General features: G+C 36.4%; 1 long non-coding RNA gene across 1 annotated transcript in view; it reads left to right on the top strand.

Moving 5' to 3' along the window:
- The window catches only part of LOC141520049 (uncharacterized), a 48,451-nt gene extending 25,157 nt beyond the window's left edge, over positions 1-23,294 (top strand). The window contains exons 2-3 of the long non-coding RNA XR_012477529.1: positions 22,051-22,226; positions 23,203-23,294. This is a non-coding gene — a long non-coding RNA (uncharacterized LOC141520049). The remainder of the gene's footprint in view (positions 1-22,050; positions 22,227-23,202) is intronic.
- Positions 23,295-24,151: the final 857 nt, after the last annotated feature.

The following is a 24,151-nucleotide window of genomic DNA, read 5'->3' on the forward strand; positions in this document are numbered from 1 at the left end:
ACACTAGGCACAGGATTTTATATTTGATCCTGGAGATGACTGGGAGCTATTAGAGCTGACTAGAGAAGAACACACTTTAGAAAAATCATTTTGATGGCTGAATGTAGAATGAGTTGGACTGGGGAAAGATATAGGAGAAATGTAGGCAGACCTACCAGCAAACTATTGTAATAGTCCAGGTGGGAGATGATGAAGACCTGCACTAGAGAAGTGGCAGTAATAAAGGAGAGAAGATAATTTATTCAAAAGATTTTACAAAGGCAAAATCAAAAGACCCTGGAATAAAGATTGGATAAAGGCATTAAAAGATAATGAAAACTCCGAGATGACTCCCAAGTTTCTAGCCTGAGAGACTTGGAGGATGGTGTTACCTTTTACAATTATAAAGAAGTAGAGAGGAGATTTGAAAAGGAATGATAGTGGGTTCCATTTTGGATACATTGAGCTTAAGATGTGTACTGGACATTCAGTTGGAGATGTCTGAAAAGTAGTTGTAGATGTGTAATAGGAAGTCAGTTGAGAAGTTAGGGCAGGATAGAGTTGAGAATAGTCAGCATAGAGATAATAACCATGAGAACTGATGAGATCACCAAGTAAAGCAGTTTAAAGGAAGAAAGGAAGAGGGGTCCAGGACAGCACCCTGTAGGATACCTATGATTAAAGGGCATGATCTGGATGAAGATCCAGCACAAAAGACTAAGGAGAGGTTAGATAGGTAGGAGGGGAACCAGGAGAGAATAGCATCCTGAAAATCTAAGAAAAGAAAGAATCAAAAAGGAGAGAGTGATCAACATTGTCAAAGGAAAATATGGGTTAAGAAAAGACCTTCAGGGGGCACCTAGCTGGTGCAGAGTGCCTGACCCTGGAGTCAGGAAGACCTGAATTATTAATAATTACCTAGCTGTGTGACCTTGGGCAAGTCACTTGACCCCATTGCCTTGCAAAAACCTAAAAAAAGGCCTTCAAATTTGGCAACTAAGAAATCTCTGGTAACTTTGGAGAGACCAGTTTTGGTGATATGATTAGGAATTTCGAGGAATTCAACCACAAAAAATAGAAGAGATATAATTTGATAGTTGAGGATGGAAGGATCAAATGAAGGGTTTTTTCAGAATGGGGGAAACATGGGCAAGTTTGTAGGTAGTAGAGAATGAATCAGAGAGAAATTAAAAATAAGTGATAGAGAAGAGAATTACAGAGGGAGCAATCTGTTGGAGGAGATAGGAAGAAATGGGATGGCTTGAGAAGTAAAGCCCTCTCATCATCATGTGAGTTAGGGGTGAAGGAAGAGATAGTGGTTGACAGCACTGGGAGTGATAAAAGATGGAAAAAAAGAGAGAACAGGGTGATCCCCTTTAAAATATTAACTCATTTGAGAGGGTGAAAGGAGGAAGAACCATGGGATATCTGAGATGAGTTGATAAGAGAGTTAGAATAGGATTCTTTAGCAGCAGTGAAGACCTAGTTTAGAATATGTAACAGAACAGTTGCCTGATTCTCTTCATCTTTGCAGTACATGTATAGGAATGAAAATGGTAAATGGTAAGAATAATTGAAGACTGAGGCTTAGGAGGGTGGATAAAGCTAAATGATAAGGGGGAGGTTAGGATTTCAAGAGAGAAGGACAGTATAGCGCTTAATTAGTTTAGCAAACAGTCAAGATGCAGAACAGAGTAGAGTAATAGCACAAGGAAAATGATCTGGTATAATATTGAGGGGTCAAGAGACTGGACATCATGGTACAAATGAACAGTAGGGTTTGTAAGGAAAGGTAGAGGGAAAGGTGAAAAACCAAAGAATTCTTGAATATGGAGGTGGTATACTCAATCTCTCATCTCTGTGTCTTTGTTCTGAGCATTCCCCATTCCTGGATGCACTCCAAAGTATAACTTAAAGCATGACCTTTTTACATGATCCCTGATCCCTTCAAATGCTGGTAGTATATTTCCTCCCCAAATTCTTTGCATTTAACTACTTTGTGTGTGTGTGTGTGTGTGTGTGTGCATATATACACACATACTTGCAAATAGATACTAATATGTATGAAAATAGTTAGGCAATATTTGTGAAAATAAGATGTATGAAGGGTATGATCATCTTTGTGTTTGGTAGAAGTGGAGTATAGGAGTAGTTCATGGGAAATCAGTATTTTGAGAAACTGAGTGTGGTTAGAATATTTGAGGTAGAGAGTTAATATGTATTTTGAAGTCCCCTAATATGAGGGCAGGAATTAGGGAGGTGAGAAAAATCAGGAATCATGTGCTGAATTTATTGAGAAGGCAGGGGAGTGACTTAGAGATCTATAGAAACAGCTACAAGGATTTTGATTGAGTGGTGGATATGAATCATGGCATGAACCTCAAAGGAAGAGATGTTACTGTGTGATTGAGGTAGTTAAAAAACCTGGCAAGAAGTATTCCAACTCCCTTACTTCAACCAATCAAACAGAAGGGAATGAGGAAGATGCAGCCAGTTCTAGGAAGTGTGCCAGCAATGGGGGAAGAGTTAAGGGTGGGGTGCCAGGTTTCAGTAAATAGAAGATGGAAGGAGTGGAAGAGAAAAAGATTTCAGATGAAGGGAAGTCTGTTGTCAATGGACAGGCATTCTACAGGGTATAGTGCAAAGGTTGGGTAGTGTCTGGTTGATACTTTGGGGTGCAAAAAGTGAGAGTTTTGTTTCCTCATTGCCTATTATAATTCCATTTTCTTTTTCTTAAAACTAATATTTCTAAAGCAAATGAATAATAGTGGTGATAACAGACAACCTTGTTTCACACTGTTATTGGAAAGGCTTCTTACATATCCTCATTACATAAAATGCTTGCTGATGGCTTTAGATAGATACTGAATATTGTTTTAAGGAATGGTTGCTATATTTTGTCAAAAGATTTTCCCCCATCTATTGAGATAATCATATGATTTCCGTTAGTTTTGTTATTGATGTGGTTAATTATGCCAATTGTTTTCCTAATATAGAACTAGCCTCTGCATTAGGATAAAAAATAAACTCAGTGGTCTAGTTTTTTAAACCCTATATAACCTGATTCCCAGCTATCTTTCCCAGCATTGTGGCACATTACTCTTCCTCCAGCTCTCTGTTGTTCACTCAAACCGCCCTTGTTTGTTTCTCACAAACAATTTGGTGAAATCTAAGCAACAGTTCTCAGAGTATTGTTTTATTGAATGTATTTTAATTATTTTAATTATTTTAATTATTCTTAATATTTCATTTTTTCCAATAAAATGTAAAAACTATTTTAACAACCTTTTTTGATTTTTGAATTACAAATTCCCTCTGTTCTCTTCACCCTTATTGAGAAGGCAAGAAACTTGATATGGGTTATAGATGTACAGTCTTTATTACTATTCTTTTTTTCAATATAGTATTTTAATTTTTCCAACATATAAAGATAGTGTTCAATATTAATTTTATAAAATTATGAATTCAAACATCTTTCTCTTCCTCCTCCCCAAGACAGCAAACAGTCTAATATCAGTTATACATGTATAATTATGGAACATGTTTCCACATTAGTCATACTGTGAAAAAGGAAATAGAACAAAAGGGAAAAAGCCAGAAAAAGCAAAAAACAAACAAAAAAAGAAAATAATATGCTTTAATTTTCACTAAGATTCCATGGTTCTTTCTCTAGATGTGGTTAGCATTTTCTCTCATGAGTCCAGGAATCATCTTAGATCACTGTATTGCTGAGAAGACTTAAGTCAATCATATTGATTATCACATAATGTTGCTATGGTTGTGTATGATGTTCTCCTGGTTCCACTTATTTTACTCAGCATCAATTCATATAAATCTTTCCTGATTTTTCTGAAATACTCAGGATCATCATGTTCTTCTAGAACAACAGTATTCCATAACATTCATATACCATGCTTGTTCAGCCTTTCCTCAATTCTTTGCCAACACAAAAAGAACTGCTATAAATATTTTTGTACATATGGCTCCTTTTCCCTTTTTTAATGTTCTCTTTGGGATACAGACCTAGTAATGGTATTACTGGATCAAAGAGTATGCACAGTATGATTACTCTTTGAGCATAGATCCAAATTGTTCTCCAGAATGGTTGGATCACATCACAATTCCACCATCAATGCATTAGCATGCCAATTTTCTTAAATCTTCTCCAATATTTCTCATTTTTCTTTTCTACCATATGAGCCAATCTGATACATATGAGGTAGTACCTCAGATTTGTTTTAATTTGCATTTCTCTGATCAATAGTGATTTAGAACATTTCTATATGAATATAGCTTTAATTTCTTCATCTGAAAACTTCATCCTTTGACCATTTATCAATTGGGAAATGACTTGTACTCTTACAAATTTGACTCAGTTCTCTATTTGAGAAATGAGAACTTTATCAGAAGCACGGGCTGTAAAATTTTTCCCAGTTTTCTTCTTTCTTTCTAATCTTGATTGTATTAGTTTTATTTGTGCAAAACCTTTTTAATTTAATGAAGTTGAAATAATCTATTTTGCAATTTATAATGTAATCTTTCTCATGTTCAGTCATAAACTCACTAATAGATCTAATAGATAATTTCTTGTTCTAATTGGTGTATGGTATCACCCTTAAATCTAAATCCTATATCCATTTTGACCTCATCTTGGTATAGAGTGTGAGATTTGGGTCTATTACTAGTTTCTGCCATACTATTTTCCAGTTTTCCCAGAAATTTTTGTCAAATAGTCAGTCCATATCCCAGAATCTAAAGTCTTTGGTTTTATCAAACCCAAAGTAAATTTCTATAATTCTTTACTATTGTTTCTTTTGTATATTATCTATTCCATTGATCCACCACTCTTATTTTTTAACCAGTACCAGGCAGTTTTGATGATTGCCTCTTTATAATATAGTTTTAAATACCGATCATCTGGGACACATTTTTTGCATTTTTCCATTAATTCCCTTGATATTCTTGATTCTTTGTTTTTAATATGAATTATTATTATTATTTTTTCTGACTTTATAAAATAATTTTTGGTAGTTTGATAGATGTGACACTGAATAAGTAAAATAATTTAGGTAGAATTATCATTTTTATTATATTAGCAGTCTATCCAGGAGCAATTTATATTTTCTAATTGTTTGTATCTGGCTTTATTTGTACAAAAAGCTTTTTATAATTGTGTTCATATAGCTTCTGGATCTGTCTCAGCAGGTACACTCCCAAATATTTTATGTTATCTTCAGCAATTATTTTATAGGTTTTTGCAAGGCAAATGGGGTTAAGTGGCTTGCCCAAGGCCACACAGCTAGGTAATTATTGAGTGTCTGAGGCTGGATTTGAACTCCAGGGCCGGTGCTCTATCCACTGCACCACCTAGCCACCCCTATCTTCAGTTATCTCATGCTGATGGGCTTTATTGGTAATATATAGAAATGTTGATGATTTAGGTTTATTTTATATTCTGTAATTTTACTAAAGTTGTTAATTATTTCAAGACTTTTTAGTTGGTTTTCTATGATTCTCTAAGGATATCATCATATCATCTGCAAAGAGTGATAATTTGTTTCCTCACTGCCTATTCTAATTCTTTCAATTTCTTTTTCTTCTCTTATGGCTAAAGTTATATTTTAAGTAAAATGTTGAATAATAGTGGTGATAAGGGGCATCCTTGCTTCACCCTAGATCTTTGGGAAGGCTTCACATATAATGTTTACTGATTACATATAATGCTTGTTGATGATTTCAGATAGATATTGCTTTTCATTTTAAGGAAAGTTTCCTTTTATTCCTGTACTCCGTAATGTTTTTCAATAAATTGCCATAATCTCTTTGCTAGTGTTTTATTTTTAAGATTTGCATCAATATTCATTAAGAAAAGTGTGTAATATTTTTTTCTCTGTTTTACATCTTTCTGGTTTGGGTATCAGCACCATGTTTATCACATTAAAAGAATATTTTTTTCTAAAATGGGATTATTTAAGCATTTTATTTTCTCTCCTGTTAATCTGAAGAATTTATATTTTTGCAAATAATTTTTAATCAAATTATGCAAAGGTTTATCAATTTTATTGTTTTTTTTCATAAAACCAGCATTTAATTGTATTTGTTAGTTCAAAAGTTTTCTTACATTCAATTTTATTAATCTATCCTTTGAGTTTCAGAATTTCTAATTTGGTATTTAATTGGATGGTTTTAATTTTTTCCAGCTTTTAAAAATACATTCTCAATTCATTGTTCTCTCCTTTTTATATTTTATTCTTATAAGCATTTAGAGATATAAAATTACTGCATTGGATACATCACATAAATTTTGTTATGTTGTTTCATTATTGTAATTCTCTTTGATGAAATTAGTGATTATTTCTATGATATGCTGCTTGACCAACTCATTTTTTAGGATTGGATTATTTAATTTCCAATTAATCTTTAACCTATTTCTGTAATTTTTATTGCATAATGGGTTGAAAAAAATTGAGTAAATATTTTTCTTTCTGTATTTGATTGCGAGAATTTTATGCCATAATTCATGGCAAAATTTTGTGTAGGTTCCATGTACCATTGAGAAAAACATATAGTACTTTCTTTCCCCCTTCAATTTTCTCCAGAAGTTTATCATGTCTAACTTTTTTAAAATTCTAGTCACCTTCTTAACTTATTTCTTTTTTATTTTGTGATTATATTTATCTAGTTCTGAGATTTCCCACTAGGATAGTTTCATTGCTTATTTCTTCCTATAACTCACTTAACTTCTCTTCTACAAATTTGGGTTCTATATCACTTAGTGTATATATGTTCAGTATTGATATTATTTCATTGTCTATGGTACCTTTAGCAATATGTAGTTTTCTTTCTTGTTTATTTCAATTAAGATCTATTTTTATTTTTGTATTTTCTGAGATCAAGATTGCTACCCTTGCCCTTTTTTTTCAGCTTCAGTTGAAGCATAATATGTTCTACTCCAGTCTTTACTGCTACTCTGCTCATGTCTCTCTCTGCTTTAAATGATTTCTTTTACTAGCATATGTAGGATTCTGGTTTTTAATTCATTATGCTATCCAATTCTGCTTTATGTGAGAGTTCATCTCATTCACATTCACAGTTATGACTACTACCTGTGTATTTCCCACTATCCCACTTGAAGATTAAATTTTCTATTCAGTGCTGGTCTTTTCATTAGGAAAATTTGAAAGTCTGCTATTTCATTGAATGCTCATCTTTTCCCCTGAAAGATTATGCTCACTTTTGTTGAGTAGTTGACTCTTGGTTATAATCCTTTGTTTTCTGGAATATCATATTCCAGTATCATAATCTGATCCTTTATTGCAGAAGCTGTTAAATCCAGTGGAATCCTGACTGTGACTCCTTGATATTGGAATTATTTCTTTTTGACAACTTGCAGTAATTTTCCTTGACTGATAGTTCTGGAATTTGATTACAATATTCACTTGGAATTTTCATTTTGGGGATCTCTTTTAGGTGGTGATTGGTAGTTTCTTTCAATGACTTATTTTACCCTGTGGTTCCAGGTTATCAGGACAGATTTCCTTAATAATTCCTTGAAACCTATTATCCAGGCCCCTTTTTGATCATGGCTTTCAAGTAGTCCAATAATTCTTAAATTAGTTTTCCTTGATCTATTTTCCAGGTCAGTTATTTTTGTCAATGAGGTATTTTACATTGTCTTTTATTTTTTCATTTTTTAAAATTTTGTTTGACTGATTCTTGATGTCTCATAATGTCATTAGCTTCCATTTGGTCAGTCTTAATTTTTTTTTTGGTTTTTATTTTTGCAAGACAATGGGGTTAAGTGACTTGCCCAAGGTCACACAGCTAGGTAATTATTAAATGTCTGAGGCGGGATTTGAACTCAGCTCCTCCTGACTCCAGGGCTAGTGCTCTAGCTATGTGCCACCTAGCTGCCCCTGTCAGGAATTTCTACAATTAGTTTTTGTACCTTCTTTTTCATTTGGCCAATGCTGTTTATTAAGAAATCTAAGGAGTTATCTTGAATCAGTTTTTTATATCATTTTCAAGTATTTTCATAATCATTTTTACATAGCACCTATTTATTTTCCCAATTTTTCTTCTACTTCTCTTATTCTCCTCTTCCAAGAGGACCTTTTGAACTTGAGACCAATTCATATTCCCCTTTGAGGCATGATCCTCTTCTGAGTTTGTGTTTTGAGCTTCCCTGTCACCATAGTAGCTTCTTATGATCAGGGCTCTGTTTTGATTTTTGCTCATTTTTTAAGAGTGAGCTCTGCTCCTGGGTTACAGAGGGCACTGTTCCAAACTTCTTGCATTGGAGGGGGTCAGTAGTCTGGTCACTGGCTTTCTGCACCAGGGCCTCTGGGACTGGCAATATGCCCACTGTGCTAGGTCACTTCTGTGGTCCAGTCTAGTAGCACCCTGGGTTCCAGCACTGGCAGATTGCCTGCTGTGATGGGGCAGGAGCCTCACAACTGGCCTGCTGTGCCACTGGCCTGTTGAGCTGGGAACTAGGAGTCTTAGTTGCTAATCTGAGCTGTGGCCAAGAGTATCCTGCTGGCTTGCCTGGATACCACCTGTGTGGTGTCCTTATACCCAAATGAGACAGACCTTTCCTGAAGTCCTTCTCAGTCATCTTGGGCTAGAAAATTGTTTCTTTTCTTCTTTTTTGTGGATTCTGTGGATTTTGTGGATTATGTGGATTTTCAGAATTCTTTAGGGGCTTGATTTAACATTGTCTGAGGGAAATTGGGGAGAGCTCAGGCAACTTCCTAGCTTCACTCCACCATCTTGGCTCCACCAGAATAAAGTTTGCAATTGCAAAAAATAAAAATACACTAAATAAAAAAGGAAGTCAATAATATTAAAATACAGTTATAAAATATTTTTAAAATAAGCAAGGCCAAATTCCTATGCAGCATTGTAAAAAGTATCTTTTTACTGTAAAGAACTGACCATATAACTACCCATGGTGCTCCCACCCCAAAGCCCTTAGGTGGCTCCCATGGCATACCAAACTACTCAGACTTGTATTCAATCACTTCTCCTAAATCTGGATCCAATTTACCTTTCCAGGTTTATGACATGTTAATATATTCCTCTTTGTTTACCCTTTTGTCCAGCCAAGCAAGATCATTTACATTAATCTGCCTTTTTTCTTTTTGGTCCCCAAGCTAATATTCATTCCTTCCCCCATGCTGAGGATGACCTTTTTTCCACCTGCCAAAAACCTCTTTACTGCTCACTTCATGGGAGCCTTCTCCATGGAACCTCCTCCACAGAAACTCCATTAATTATCTCAGCCATATGTGATCTCTTCCTTTCTAAATCTCTCACAGTTCCATTTTTATTTTTTCTATTTATGCATGATTGTATAATTTTTAGACTATTTTTGTTTATATATTTTTCTTACCCCTGCTATAAGATTATAAACTCCTGGGAGATTGCTGCTAGGTCCTGTTTTATCTATGAGCTTCAGTGCCTAATATAATGATTTGCATATGAATATATTAAAGTGCCTGTTTTAGAGCTAGGAGGACCTGAGTACAAATGTGATCTCAGATACTTGCTAGCTATGTGACCCTGGACAAGTTCTTAACTCTGTTTGTCTTGGTTATTTATCTATAAAATGATATGGAGAAGAAAATGGCAAACCACTCCAGTATCTCTCTCTGCCAAGAAAACCCCAATAGGGGTCCTGAAGAGTCAGAAACAACTGAAATGACACAACAGCAAAGACATCAACAACAGTAAATATTTGTCCAATGGTGAAGACCAAAAAAGAACTATCTACAAAATCAGATCCTGACTCCTAGTGATCATCTGAATGACTGTGGTCAAGGCGAGTCACTTCTTCCATAAACCTGGCATATTTCTCTAAGGCCAACTTAGAATCTAAATTACTGAAGGTCAAGGATTTTCATTTTTTGCCTTTATATTTCATCACCTAGCCTCTACCTTCTATTCCATTCCCAAAGTGAAGAAGACTTCAAATTCAGCCTCAGATATTTACTAGCTTGCTTGACCCCCTTGATAAGTTGTTCATTTAACCTATTTGCTTCAGTTTTCCCAACTATAAAATGACACCTACTTTGTAGGGTTATTATGAATCTCAAATGAGCTACTATTTGTAGACTGCTTAGCACAGTTACTATCACATAAAAGGAATTTAATAAATTCCCATGAGGCAGCATGGCATAGAGGAATTAGTGTTGAATTTAGAGATATTTTAAGTAGATAAAATTTGGAAATTTTAGCTCTTTAACTTAATACATTTGTGACCTTGAGCAAGTCTCTTAACTAGATTGTCTCATGGTCTCATCTGTTCTAAAGTTATGATTGTATAATTCCTTGGGACTCAGTAAAAATATATACTATATATTCACATAAAAAGTGAAGGATTTGACAAAATAAACTGAGCTCCCTTCCAGTTTTGAATTCTATAATCTAAAATTTTAAATTGAGTTATCTCATAGAAATCCTTAAGGAACTAAATTTAATGAATGATTAGCAATTAGCGATTAGTCTGTCAATTATTAAGCAAAATAGATGCTTCTAAAATGTTGGAAAACTTCCCAAGGAGCTTAAAGATTTACAAAGCTATATTTTTTACACTCAATTTGCTCTAGCAAAATCTTTTTTTTTACAAGCAATGAAAAGACAAACCAGCCCAAATTAGTCGTCTGAATTAATAAGGTTTTACTTGATAGCCAACAGCTTTTCTGCCTCCTACAATTTATTATCTGTATAGCTCAGATCACACAATTATCACCCACTACCTTATTCTATTAATTAACTTCTCCTCCATTTGGCCTACTTCTCCAACTAAGAAAAAAAAAAACAACAAAACTTGAGGCACCATGCTTAGTATCACTTCGGATATTCCAGAGCAGTACAGTGCTTTTGCATTCAGTAAGAGCTCAAAAAAAATTATTGTTGATTTTTGGTGGTAGGGGGTGAGGAAAACACATTTGTGATTTAATTGGTGTAGAGAATCTCAGGTGAAAAAACTCTCTCAATTAATGCAGATCCAGGCAACTGTTCTGCCACTTTTAGTATTAGAATTTCCTGGGGGCACTAATTTATCCAGAATCATGTGGTATGTGTCTGTGCGCAAGGTGGAGACTTGAACACAGATTGTCCAGAGCCTGAGGCCTATCTTCTAGCTGCTTTGCTCACTAAATTACTCTTATCTCATATCCAACCAACCAAAGTAAAATCTCTCTCTCTCTCTCTCTCTCTCTCTCTCTCTCTCTCTCTCTCTCTCTCTCTCTGTCTTTGTCTCTCTGTCTATGTCTCTCTCTCTGTCTCTGTCTGTCTATCTCTCTGTCTCTCTCTCTCTGTCTCAGTCTCTGACTCTGACACACAGAGACACAGACACACACAAACACACACCCCTGAGAACCAAAGGAAACAAGAGATGGAAAAATATAAGGTGGGTCTAGCTACTGAACATTTATATGGCACTTTAAGGTTTATGAAATGCTTTGCAAATATTATCTCATTTTATCCTCTTTCTGACTTCAAATCTGACCTCAGATATTTACTAGTTATATGACCCTGGGCAAGTCACTTAATCCCCATTTGCCTCAGTTTTCTCATCTGTAAAATGAGGTGGAAAAGAAAATGGAACACTACTATAGTATCTTTTTCTTTTTTTTCCAGTATATTTTTCAAAAATTAAAAAAAAAAAAAAACAAATGGGTTCATGAAGAGTCAGGCACAACTGAACAAGTAGGCCCAGTAAAATCATATGGGAAACAAAAACTAAACCCTATCTTTTAGGTTCTACCATTTATGTTCCTAAACCAAGAGACTTAATGTGCTTGTTGTCAGAGAATATGTAATGTCTTTCTTGTCTTCTTCCTACTTCTAAAGCACTTCACTTGTGAATGCACTGCCAAAACATGGGTAGCAACTCTAGTTTTTCCAGAATGAAAAATATGATTCCAGTAATGTACTCTTTTTAGCAGAATCATATTACAATAATCATTTAAACTCCTCCCTTGTGGGAGGAAGAGAAGTGTTTTATATTTTTTATACCTTTGTAGCCTTCATTGTACTTAGCACAATATCTTAAACAATGTTACTTGATAGTTATTAAGAGATTGAATGAATGATCATTAAAGGATAACCAGACAATTGAAAGAAGCTTAACTGTTAACTGAGACAAATCATATGTACACACAGAGATTGTACTGAGCAAACCAAGACTGAAATTGCAACTCAGCATGTCAAATAATGAAGAACTATATACATCCGGCTAAAATTGGGGAAAGAAATTATAAGCAAGTATTCTGAGAGCCATTGTCTTGTTCCTGAAATGTGCACAGAATTAATATATTTATGATCTGAGCCCCTTCAGACAAAGAAGATATCCATTTCTGAAACAATTTTGAGAGCTACCTTGAATATTTCCTTTTTTTATGGTTAAAGAAACAGATCTAGAGAGGTTACTTGACTTGCCCAACACCCAATTAAATGATGAGAGATCCTGGGACTTGAGTTGAAATCTCCTGACTCTCTCCACCATACCTGATTAAAGAGAGCTTCCCCCCTCCCAGTAAGAAGGGGTTTGTGGATAGTACACTCAGCACTTGAAATACTCAAGTACAGCAGTGTCTATCAAATAACTGACCAAATTCTTCTGCCATTCCTCTCTATTTGAAAACAAATATTACTAAGAGTTGGATGGTTCATGGAAGAGTATGTGATCACTTACAGTAGGTTAAGTATACCGTTACCTTTATTGATGTAAAGCAGCTTTGAGGATGCCAGGAAATGGGAATGTTACCCTGAACGATTGCTCTCCTGGGACCGATTTCACACCAAGGATGGCCCTTTGGAAATAAAAGGTGTAGTGTAGGACTGGAGAAAGTTAGGTCAAAATAATTTTTTAAAATAAATATTTTTTGAAAGTGATTTTACAAAAACACCTGGAAAACTTTTTTTTTTTTGTCGGGAGGAGCTTTCCAACCTTCCAAGGCTTCTTGAAGCCTTAACAAACAACACTTTGAGCTCTAGTCTCCTGGTGAAGAAGGAACAAAGTGAATGAAGCAAGGAGTACTTCTAAAACAAGGTGGATATGAGCCCAAGACTTCTCAGAGCCCCACAGCTGGTTTCATAGACAAAAGTTCTTCTGCAAGTCCAACTTGGAATTCTATTTTTTCATGCTTAGTTTTTTTTTTCCCCTTTGGGAGTTGGTATCTCTACCTTTCAATGTGAAAAACTCAGTTGTTGAAAAACTTCTGGGTGTGTTGATTTTTTTCTCTTCTCCAAAGGCATCAAATGAATACAAATGAGGGGGAAGGGAGAAAATTGGTGACAAAGAAGCTCCAAATGTCAGCATTTTAAATTGCAACAGATTTCAACAAGGAATTCCTTCTCCTCCTGCCTCCTTTTAAGAAAGACCATGGAAAAAGGTTGCAGCCAAATGTAGTGCAAGGCATAAGTCTGTAAGAGAGCAATCTCAGCTTGGGAAGGTGTATCTAAGGCAGAACTGTGACCAGCTGTCTGTCCTATAAAGTACCAAAACATTATATCAGTGCTAATGGATAGGAAATAGAATCATAGCTTTGAGAGTTAAACCTAGCAATCAATCAGTCCAAGGACATGGCCAGTAATCTGGCTGCTTGTAATAGTCCCTTTCTGTAGGCCCCCAAACCCCAAGTTCTATTGTACAGTTTTTGTTTAGATCCAATAAGACATTGTGGCAAACCAGAAAGAATACTAAACTTGTTTAAATTTCATTGACTTTCATAGCTTTAGCTATTATATCTATTCAAAAAGCTTATACAAATACTTCTCAAATCTATGTCTCCATCCCCTTTCAGGAACATCAGGTTTGGAGCCAAAGATGTAGCTCTGCTCTTTACTATCTATGTGACCTTAATCAAGTCACTTAATGTTACTAGGAAAACTTGGTTTTCCCAACTCTAAAAATGAAGAAGTTGGATGAGATGATATTTAAGGATCCTCAGGCTCTAGATCTATGAGTACTATAACAAATGATTGGAAAGATTTCATAATAGTTGTAGTGCAAACAGATGAAACACAAAAGCAAAAAGAACATTTGAGTTTGAGTTCAACAATGATAATAGGGCCAATCAATCAACAAACACTGAGTAACAGACACTGGGAATACAAAGAATATGTTTATAAATGTATTTGTACATACAAATCTATACATATTCCTATAAACACATAAATTTATGTATTCATACTTATATACACATACACATACTAGTTGGAACCAGTGCCTTTATATTCTAACAATCATTATCACCTAATAATAGGAAGAGACCACCAAAAAATAAGCTTTAAGAAAGTCATATTTGTGTGAACTGTTTGATTTTGAATTTTTTTTGAAATGAAAATGTAGCTGAACCAGCAATCCGCAGTCCTCAACAATGAGAGAAAGCAAGGCAAATCCCTTGAATTTTAGGATTGTCTAACAACTGCTGGAGAAACTATTCCAATTTTGTTTATTTTAATTTGGAATTTGAGAGACCAACCACAATTTTGCCACAAGGATTTTGTGGTGATTCTTTGGTGCAAGCCACTGGAAGAAACCCTTGAAAGGACAATGCTAAATTCTCCCTGGGAGCTCAGAGACATTTCTGGAATTGGGAATATGTACAAAAATGCCAGTTATGCCCTCATTTAATTAGGTGAGGATAGGCAGTAGTGCTGCATGTGTTTAAAAAGTTTCTACTTTTACATCCAGCCATGAGCCCTGAACTGTCATTCTCATTCTCTGTGTTTCTGTCTGTTTTCCTTTCTTCCACAGCCCCAGCAGCAACAAATATTGTTTGCATATAGGAAGAAATAGAGCGCATGAACTGAGCCTAGTGGAGTTTTTGGTTCACGGCTTTCCCTCAACAGGAGGCCAGAATCAAACCCCAACAATAACAGCCCCCAGTGTCTCTACAGAGCATAAGAAGATAGCGGCAGCCACAGTTCTTCTATATAATGGGGCATGGTCAGACAGGTTCAGCTGTGCTGTTAGTAGTTGATGCTGGTTGAGTGGACAGCAGGCACAGATGTGAGCTCCAACAGGGCTGGGCAGGGGACAATGGTGCAGATGTAGCCCAACCTCCCCTCCCCCTCATTAGATAGCAGTTCAGCTCCTAGCAGTAGTAAAAGAGGGAGCCCTGGCAAGTACAGTATAAAAGGAAGACCAATGTAGTTCATCATTTACTGTCATAAAAAATTGGTCTCTCAATTTTTTCTACTACAAAACATCATACAGTTTCACCTCCTAGGGTAGAGTTTGGGATATCGAGGTGGAATTGTTGGGAAAGGATTTGCTTTATGGCAATGGGGGAAGGTGAAATTTTCTTTTTTTTTCATGATTTATTTACTTTCACATTACTCCAATAATCTTGCTGTGAAAAATAAACATAAATGCCCTTCCCCCTAAAAAGTTAAAGAGACTTCAAGAGAAATAAAGTAAGAGAAAAAATATTCTTTAATCTATGTGCAGATGCCATCAGCTGTCTCTGGGATGGGTTGCATTCTTTATGCTAAATCCATCAGAGAAGTTGCTTCAGTATTCTTTTTCTCACAGTTGCTATTTCTCTCCATTCTGTTCCTCCCCACTTCCATTTACACTGCTCTCTCTCTCTCATTCTCTCTCCTTTCACCCTGTGTATCTGACTATCCTCTCCCAGGATCTCTTTTTTTCTATCATCTACACCTTCCCCCTCCTCTTCCCCTGTCTCCTTTCTCCTCTCCCTTTCCTCTCATTTTTTTCTCTAGGGCAAGCTAGATTTCTATTACCTATTGAATGCATATTTCCTGTCTGAGCCATTTCCAATGAGAATGAAGGCTCACTCACTCACTCCCCCTCACCTTCCCCTACTTCTACTCCATTGAAAAAGCTTTTTCTTTTTCCTTTACATAAAATATCTTAGCCCATTCTTCCTTTCCTTTCCCTTTCTCCCAGTACATTCCTTTTTCACCCATTTACTCCATCTTTATATTATACCATTACATTCAACTTCCTCCTGTTCCTTGTCTATATATGCTCCTTCTAATTGCTCTAATAAATGAGAAGGTTCATATGAGTTATCAGTATCATCTTCCCATACAGGAATACAAGCAGTTCAACATCATTAATTCGCTCATAATTTGCCCATCCTGTCCACCCTCTCTAAGTTTCACCTGAGCCCTGTTTGAAGATCAAACTTTCTGTTCAGCTCTAGTCAGTTCAAAAGGAAAGTTTGAATGTCTCCTATTTAATTTCCATCTTTTCCCCTGAAATAGGGTGTTTGGTTTTCTGGGTAGTTCTTGGTTGTAATCCAAGCTCTTTTACCTTCCAGAATATCATATTCTAGGCCCTATGAGCCCTTCATATATATATATGTATATATATATATATATATATATATATGTATATATATATATATATATATATAAAATTTTCTCTTTGACTTGGGAGTTCTGGGAGTTTTTTGGGGGGTCTCTCCCCATTCTCCTACCATCTGTGGGCTGAGCAGTCTGAAAGCAGCTGCTAGGTGGCTCCAAAGGTCCTGCTCACTCTGGTGTGGCAGAGTTCTTTGGCTAACCTTCCAAACCATCCTCAGCAATCCCTGGGCTGAGAGGTCTGGAAATTGCTCCTATTGCCACAGACCCAGGTGATCCTAGAGACCAGGCACCCTCAGGCTATTACTAGAAGGTTGGAACTGGTTTGCTGAAGCAAGGCTATGACCCCAGGCTGCTCTTGCCAACCCCAGTGCTGGTGGAATAGATCTTATCTGAGAATCTACCAAGTTGTCTTGGGCTGGAAATTTGTTTAACCCAGTCTTTCTGTCAGTTCTGCCCCTCTAGAATTTGGTTAGAGTCATTTTAAGGCATTTAGAGTTTTTTTGAGAAGAACTTCTGGGAATTCCTGCCTCCTGCTTCATCTTGACTCTACTCCTGAGGTGAAATTTTCTAACTAATCCTTGGGGAAAAAGGGGAGCAGTTATCCCGAAGATTCTCCTCCCTTACATGAAGGTCACGACAAGTGGTCCAAGAAATACTAATTGAGTGGATGGAGTATTGATATAAGACAGTTTTCTCTGATCTTTTATGAGAATCAATGTCAACATCTTTGCTGAAACCCTGATACTCCTCATGCTGCTCTTGCTTATGGTCACCTTTTTTACATTGAGAGACTCCTTATGAACTACAAAGAACTGATATCATCCACATAGAAGAGATTATTTAGACCTAGACTCTCCCAGATTCTGTTATTCCTTCAGGGGAAATATCATAATTGTTCCTTTTGTTTTTTATATTTTTATCACCTTCCTTCAAAGCTGTCTATATCAGAATTCTCAAATAACAGAGGTTAGGATTGACCAATAATAACCCTAAAGTTATTTAAAGTGGTGGAAGATCCTCTGTGAGGCCTTAAGGACCTACCAACAAGGAAGAGGTTATAGGAACAATATCTTAATCCTTCCCTCCATACAAGTTAGCCTAATTTTTTAAACAGGATTTGAGACCTTCCTCAAGATTGCTGACACCATGTTTTACATGATTGTACAAGCATAACCGTATCAGCGAGGAAAGATGGAAGGGAGGGGAAAATGGAATTTGGAACTCAAACTTTAAAAAGATGTTTAAAAATTTGTTTTAACATGCAATGGGCAAAAATAAAATATTATTTTTCAAAAATTGCTGCTGACACTAACTCTTTATCACCTGAGTACAAAATCCTAAGGAGGACCAAGGACATTCTGATGGATCGGTAGCTGACAGATCATGATGGATGATTCAGGAAAGGAACCTTCACGCAGCTAAATCAATTCAGAGAGTCCTCGGTGTCTATACTTATTGAATATCTTTTCCTGCAATACCTAAGTAAATCTTTTGACTATTGAATGACTTGCAAGTGTCCTATTTTTTTTCTAAAAGTACTAAGGGTCTGGCATGAGTCAGGTCCAGTTCAGAACAAAACCATGGTGCTTATGAAGAGGGTGTGAGACAGAAACACTGTGTGTGTGTGTGTGTGTGTGTGTGTGTGTGTGTGTGTGTGTGTGTGTGTGAAAGAGAAAGCGAGAGACAGACAAAGAGACAGAGAGAGACAGACAGACAGACTCACATTTAGGTAATGTAATGAGGAGTGGTCAGAGAGGAAAAAAGAGAACCAAGAGATCAGTGTCATGAAAACCCAGAGAGGAGAAAGTGGTTAACAGTGATAAATGCTGCAGGATGATTATGAAGGATCAAGGTTAAACTGCAAGGGATCTCGGAGGTCATCAGCTCCATTTTTCTTATTTTCTAGATGAGTAAACTGAGGCCCAGAGAGAAGTAACTTGTCCAAGGATATACAGGCAGTCTATCTCTCTAACTTTTTAAATAATAAGCCTATGCCCAGAATGCTAGGTAACTTATTTGTGGAAGTTCAGTCACTTAGCTGCAAAGTCAAAAGTAAAACCCCCATCTATTGACCACCAGTCTGGTATTGTTTCTACTGTCCTTCACTGTACAGAACTGGGGGTGGGGGCTAGGTTCTCCATGCCCTTTATCCTGACTAAGGTGATTAATTGGAAATACACACTCTGGTTCTGAATTTTACAGGTCATTTAACAGATACTTTGTAGATTTCTTTACACAGGCCTGATTAATAGCTATTGTTTCTGACTTGGCAGCCCCCATACTTTTTTGCCCTGACTTTGCTATAAAAAATAATAATCATGACCCACCAGGCCCCAGATCTTTCAGAAAGGTTACAGTGACCTATTCATAGCCCCACAGCTCTACCAAATTAGGAATTTTACAACCTAAATTCTTGAGAATAAATTATAAGGCAACAAAGATTAAGAACTGAACTTGGAGTCAAGATTTGGGTTCAAATTGTGCCTCTGACTCTTACCAGATATGTAATCTTGGGGAGATAACTTGACCCTTCAGTGTTTCAGTCAACTCCCTATGATGCATCTACAGTCATCCTCAATTCCAGAATTTCCCTCACCTCCCACACATCCAAATAGTTGCCAAGCCTTGTCAACTCTACCACTGTAATATTTCTTGGCTCTGCCCCTTTCTTCTACTCACACATTCATTTATGTGGTAGAGGCCTTCATTGTCTACTCTCCTAATTTAACCTCATTTCAGTCTTTCCCCTTGTCTTTTCTTTCCTCCACACTGAAATACTTGTGATCTTATCAAACTAGTATTTCCCCTGGACAATGCAGACTGCAACCCAGCCAAGTCTGCTACCCCAGTGTGATTCTCATCCTCTTCAACCTAAAAGATTTGCCAAAGTGGGTTCACCCCATTGCCCTGGGGGTCTTCCTTGCTTTCTTCTAACATTATAAAAGTACCAGTGGAATACTCTGACTTTCAAGTCTTCATTTTCCTACATGATCAGCCCATCTTCCCTTCCTATCCTTTCAATGTCTTGCTGACATATTTTATACCTATCATTTTTTGGAGCTCCTCACTGATTATTTGTTACAATCTGATCATCCTTATTATATATCTCTCCATTCCACTCTATGGTATTCATTTCTTAGTTCTTCAGAGGAAGTAGTGTTCCATGTTTTTCAGTCACAGAATAATACCAGTAAAATACTAAAATTGAAAAGACACTACTTTTATTTCATGGGAATCTTGATGTTAGTAAAAACCCTTTGTAAATTAATTGAAGTATTCCAGGCTATTCTCTTCCTCTAATTTAACTCTAGGCCCAACTCTCTATCCACTTGTTTATTGTCTGATACATACATATACTATGTGGGACATGCATATATGATATAACACATATGTATATAAATATATACACATATGGACATACCCTAAACAAAGATCCATACAAATATATGTAAATATTCTTTGTCCACTCTGTCTTTTCTATGTGTCTAGGCAGGCCAGGTTCCTTAGGAAGATTACAGATTTTTTCTAGGAGGTTCTGCAATGTTCTGGAACTTGATGCAATCAGCACATCAAAGATATTGCATTTTCTCCAGAGGGAATCCCTCTTCAAAGAAGAAAGGAAAGGGGATAAGTATTTTTATAGTGTCTATTTTATTCCAGGCCCTTTGCTAAGTATATACAATTATTATCTCATTTGAACCTCGAAACAGCCCTGGAAGGTAGGTACTGTTCTTGTCCCTAATTTACATCTGAGCAAATCAAGGCAAACAGTGATTTTTTTAAAGTAACTATAGCTAGTAAGTATCTGAGTCTGGATTTGAACTCAGGTCTTCCTCACTTTAGGCATAGATTTCTTGTTCCATGCCTCACCTGCTGTTGTCATTGAGTTGGGCCATTTCTATTGATATGTCTTTCAAGGAATCTTGGATGATCTTGAGGTTTGGATGGGAAACAACTTGTTATAAAAGAGCCTGGAAGGTGTCCTCCAGGCAGAGCCTCAAACCCTAAAGCATAAATCTAAGGCAAACAAACAGTTTTTGTGTTCTTAATTTGTATAAATCTGCATAGAGAGAAACAAAGTTATACCAAACAGTTTGCCTTCAAGGGATTTACAAGCTAGTAGGGGGATTAAACAGAGATAAGAAACACTGCTTAAGCCAACCATTTTCTTCTATTAATTCTGCTGAAATAACCAGATATTAAATTGGTGTATTAAATGTAATCTAGCAGAATAATTTTCCCCCAACTCTGATTTCATTGTTATAAATCAATTGTTCTCAAATGAAGTCTCAGAACCCCTTTTTACTCTTAAAATTGAGGAACCCCAAAACTTTTGTTTATGTGGGTTATATTGATCAATATATATGATATTAGAAATTAAAACATCATAGCATTATTATAAAAAGAGTTTACATTTTATGAACCCCCTTCCTTCTCCCTGCTCACCCCAAAGAGTGTTATGGATCACACTTAGAGAATTGCTAATGTGGAGAACTCCCAGTGAGGGAATTTTCTCTATAGGTGCAGATCACCTACTGTAGCCATTAAATCATCTTAGAAAGTTACCTAGGGCACCAGGAAGTTAAGTGACTTGCTCAGGGACATGCAACTAGAATATATAGGCTGAACTTGAACCCCAGGTCCTGAGAATGAGACCAACTTTTACAATATAAAATCAAGCCTCTTACTGTTACATTTTTTTGCATGTAATTAGATACTTCCAAAGTGATTTAAAGCAATTTATCCTCTTAATTAAATTCTCTTCTTGAATCTTATTTACATCATCATTTGCAATAGTAAGCCCCTTTTGTTTTTCTCCAGTGAATATATAAAATAAATCTATAACTTGACTAATAAGTAGGGGCCCTTGACCTGAGGTCCATAAACTTTATTTTTTAAAATATTTTGACAATTGAATTTTAGTATGTTTTTCTTTGTAATCTAATTTATTTTATTGTATGCATCTACAATTTTTATTCTTAGAAGGGGGGGGGTTGGGTAGGGTGTTGCTCAAAGAAGCATTACCAGATTGACAAAGGGATCCATGATACAAAAATGGCCAGAAAATAAGGGAGATGGTTAGACCTTTGAGATCCCTTCCAGATCTGTTTCTATTTTGGGGGTTTGTCTTCTCAGTCAAAGTGCAAATTCCTTAAGACCAGGAACTATATGTCATACTTTTTTTGCATCCCTCTTAGACCTTGAAATAATTCAATACACACAGTAGATACTCAATAAATGGTTGTTGAACGAGTGCACCCACATTTGGCTATGATGCTTTTTTTTCTTATCTTGAATGTATTAGAACATGACTGTCTATTTTATACTTTGTGAGAGAAGAGGGAGACTGAAAGAAATTCAAAAAACATTGAAAACCAGAGGATGCAAAAAGAGGAACAATAACTCGCATTGTTCTTCTGTTGTGAAGGAAGCCTCCCTGGAGGGTGTGGAGGGACTGATGGGGCCTCAGATCCTAGAGCAGGCTCAGATCATGGCTCCCAGCTGCTGTTATCTGTAAAAAGCAGTCCTCAAAAGACATAGAAGGAACTCAACATAGACCATGCTCTGTATCCCTGTAGGTCTCCCAAATAACATGACTTGTCAACATCATTTTTTCAAGGAATATTTGCTTTCAATTTATTTTTCACTTTCTTTTACAGCTCCCCAAAATTATCCTTTTTCCTTGCTCTTCTTAAATGATCCCTTTCTTTTGGTTTTCAGGGAATGAAGTCCCAAGACAACCCTCATGATCCTCACCACGAGGCATCTTCAAAAACAATTGTTGGTCCAAATAGTCAGGGGGAACTAAGAAAACAAACGACTTCTGAAGAATTCCACTGCTGTCTCTCATTGCCTCTATCACAAACAAGTCTCTTGGAATTTCATTCTATTATCTGGTGAGAAAGCAACCCCTTCCCATCTAGTGTTGTGATTGCTCTTTTTAGGTGAAATGTAATGAGAACAGAATCAGGTGTCACTTGTGGTCTGGGATGGCTGTTTTCTGCCATTTCATTGTTGTATGAGGGTATGTGTGGGCAACTAGGTGGTACAGTAGAAAGAGCATGTCTAGAGTAAGGAAGACTTATCTTCCTGAATTCAAATCTGACCTCAGACACATATGTGATCCTGGGCAAGTCACTTAACCTTGTTGGCCTCTGTTTTTTCATCTGTAAAAATGAGCTAGAAGAGGAAATGGCAAACTACTCCAGGATCTCTGGCAACAAAACCCCAAATGGGGTCACAGAGTCACACAAGACTGAAAAAATGACTCAACAACAACAGAAAAAATGAGATGTCTGATGTCTGTGTGGGTTATATGTGTCCACATGAATTTATCTAGATGTGGCTTGCAAAGAGGTATGATTATATATCTCTAGAGCATCCTCAATTCTCCCTTCTCCAAGGAAGAAACTTATCCCTGTCAGAAAAACAGGAGGATAGAATCAAAGGCTGCCTATTTTCTTCTCATTAGAGCCTAGAATTATATTACGTAGCCCCCATAACTATTATTAGTATAAGGAAAATAAATTTTAGGTTTGAACTGAGCTCAAGATCACTGTTCCTTGATGGAAAAGGAGTAAGCCAAGTTTTATATCTAAGACTTGACTTATCAATTATACAAAGAATACACAAAGCAAATAGGAAATGATTCCAATTATCCATTTTGATAGCAAATAGAAATATACTAGGCAATGGAGACTAAATGAGCTTTCCCTTTGGTGCTGTGAGAAAGAAAGACAGATAGACAGATATACAGAGACAGAGAGACAGATCTCACCAAGGGGAAATTCCCCAAAATTTCTACCATGGTAATCTGAGGGGTTAGGGACATGATTGAGGCACTGATTTCTCTACATTCTTACTTCTTCCTAGAGTCTTTCTCTCTCTTCAGGCCCCTGAAGAAAATCTAGAGAAAAGGACACATTTGGAATTAAAATAATGGAGAAACAAAATATGTTAATAAAAATAAGAGAGAACTTCTCTCTCAAAGCTGGAAGCCAGGCAACCTGGATCTCTCTTCTTCCAAGCTTCTGACAAATTTTATACCCTCATTCAGGTAAGGAGAATTGTGTAATAAATCTTGACCAATGATTTTGCCTTTGAGCCTTTTCCTCTTCTTGTTCAATTTTTTTTAAGTTGTATTAGATTTTTGTGAATTTGGGTTTTCCTTGGCAAAGTTACTGGAGATGTTTGCCACCTCATTTACCAATGAAGAAACTGAGGCAATCAGGGTTGCCAAGCTCATAAATGTCTGAGGACTGATTTGAACTCAGGAAGATAAGTTTTCCTGACTCCAGGTCTGGTACTCTTTCCATTTTGGTTATGGCTATCTGAAAGTTGATGGATAGCTGCACAGACTAGGGTTGAGACTGGCTATCTTCCAGGGAAAGAGGATGCATTAGAGACCCTTACAGTGCATTATCTACTATACAATATGTTCATCAAGAAAGTTTTTTTATGTATACCCTTTGACCCAGAGATCCTGCTACCAGACAGCAATCCCAAGAAGGTCAAACAAAAATAGAAGGAAAAGTCCCATCTGCACCAAAATATTCAAAGCAGCATGTTTTGTGGTAACAAAGAATTAGAAACAACATATTTGGGGAATGGCTAAGCCAATTGTGGCACAAGAATGTTACAGAGTATTACCACACTATAAGAAATAATGAATAGGAAGCATTTAGGAAAGCTTGGGAAGACCTAGGATTATAGACAAAGAACTGAACAGAATTTGTTCAGTCCAATCCCCTTAAATTATAGGACCAAAGAGGTTACAAAGAAAGTATTAAATCTCACTGAGTTCTCTCACTCCATTATATCA

The sequence above is a fragment of the Macrotis lagotis genome, chromosome 4 (assembly GCF_037893015.1).
Source record: "Macrotis lagotis isolate mMagLag1 chromosome 4, bilby.v1.9.chrom.fasta, whole genome shotgun sequence".
Classification (NCBI taxonomy): Eukaryota; Metazoa; Chordata; class Mammalia; order Peramelemorphia; family Peramelidae; genus Macrotis; species Macrotis lagotis.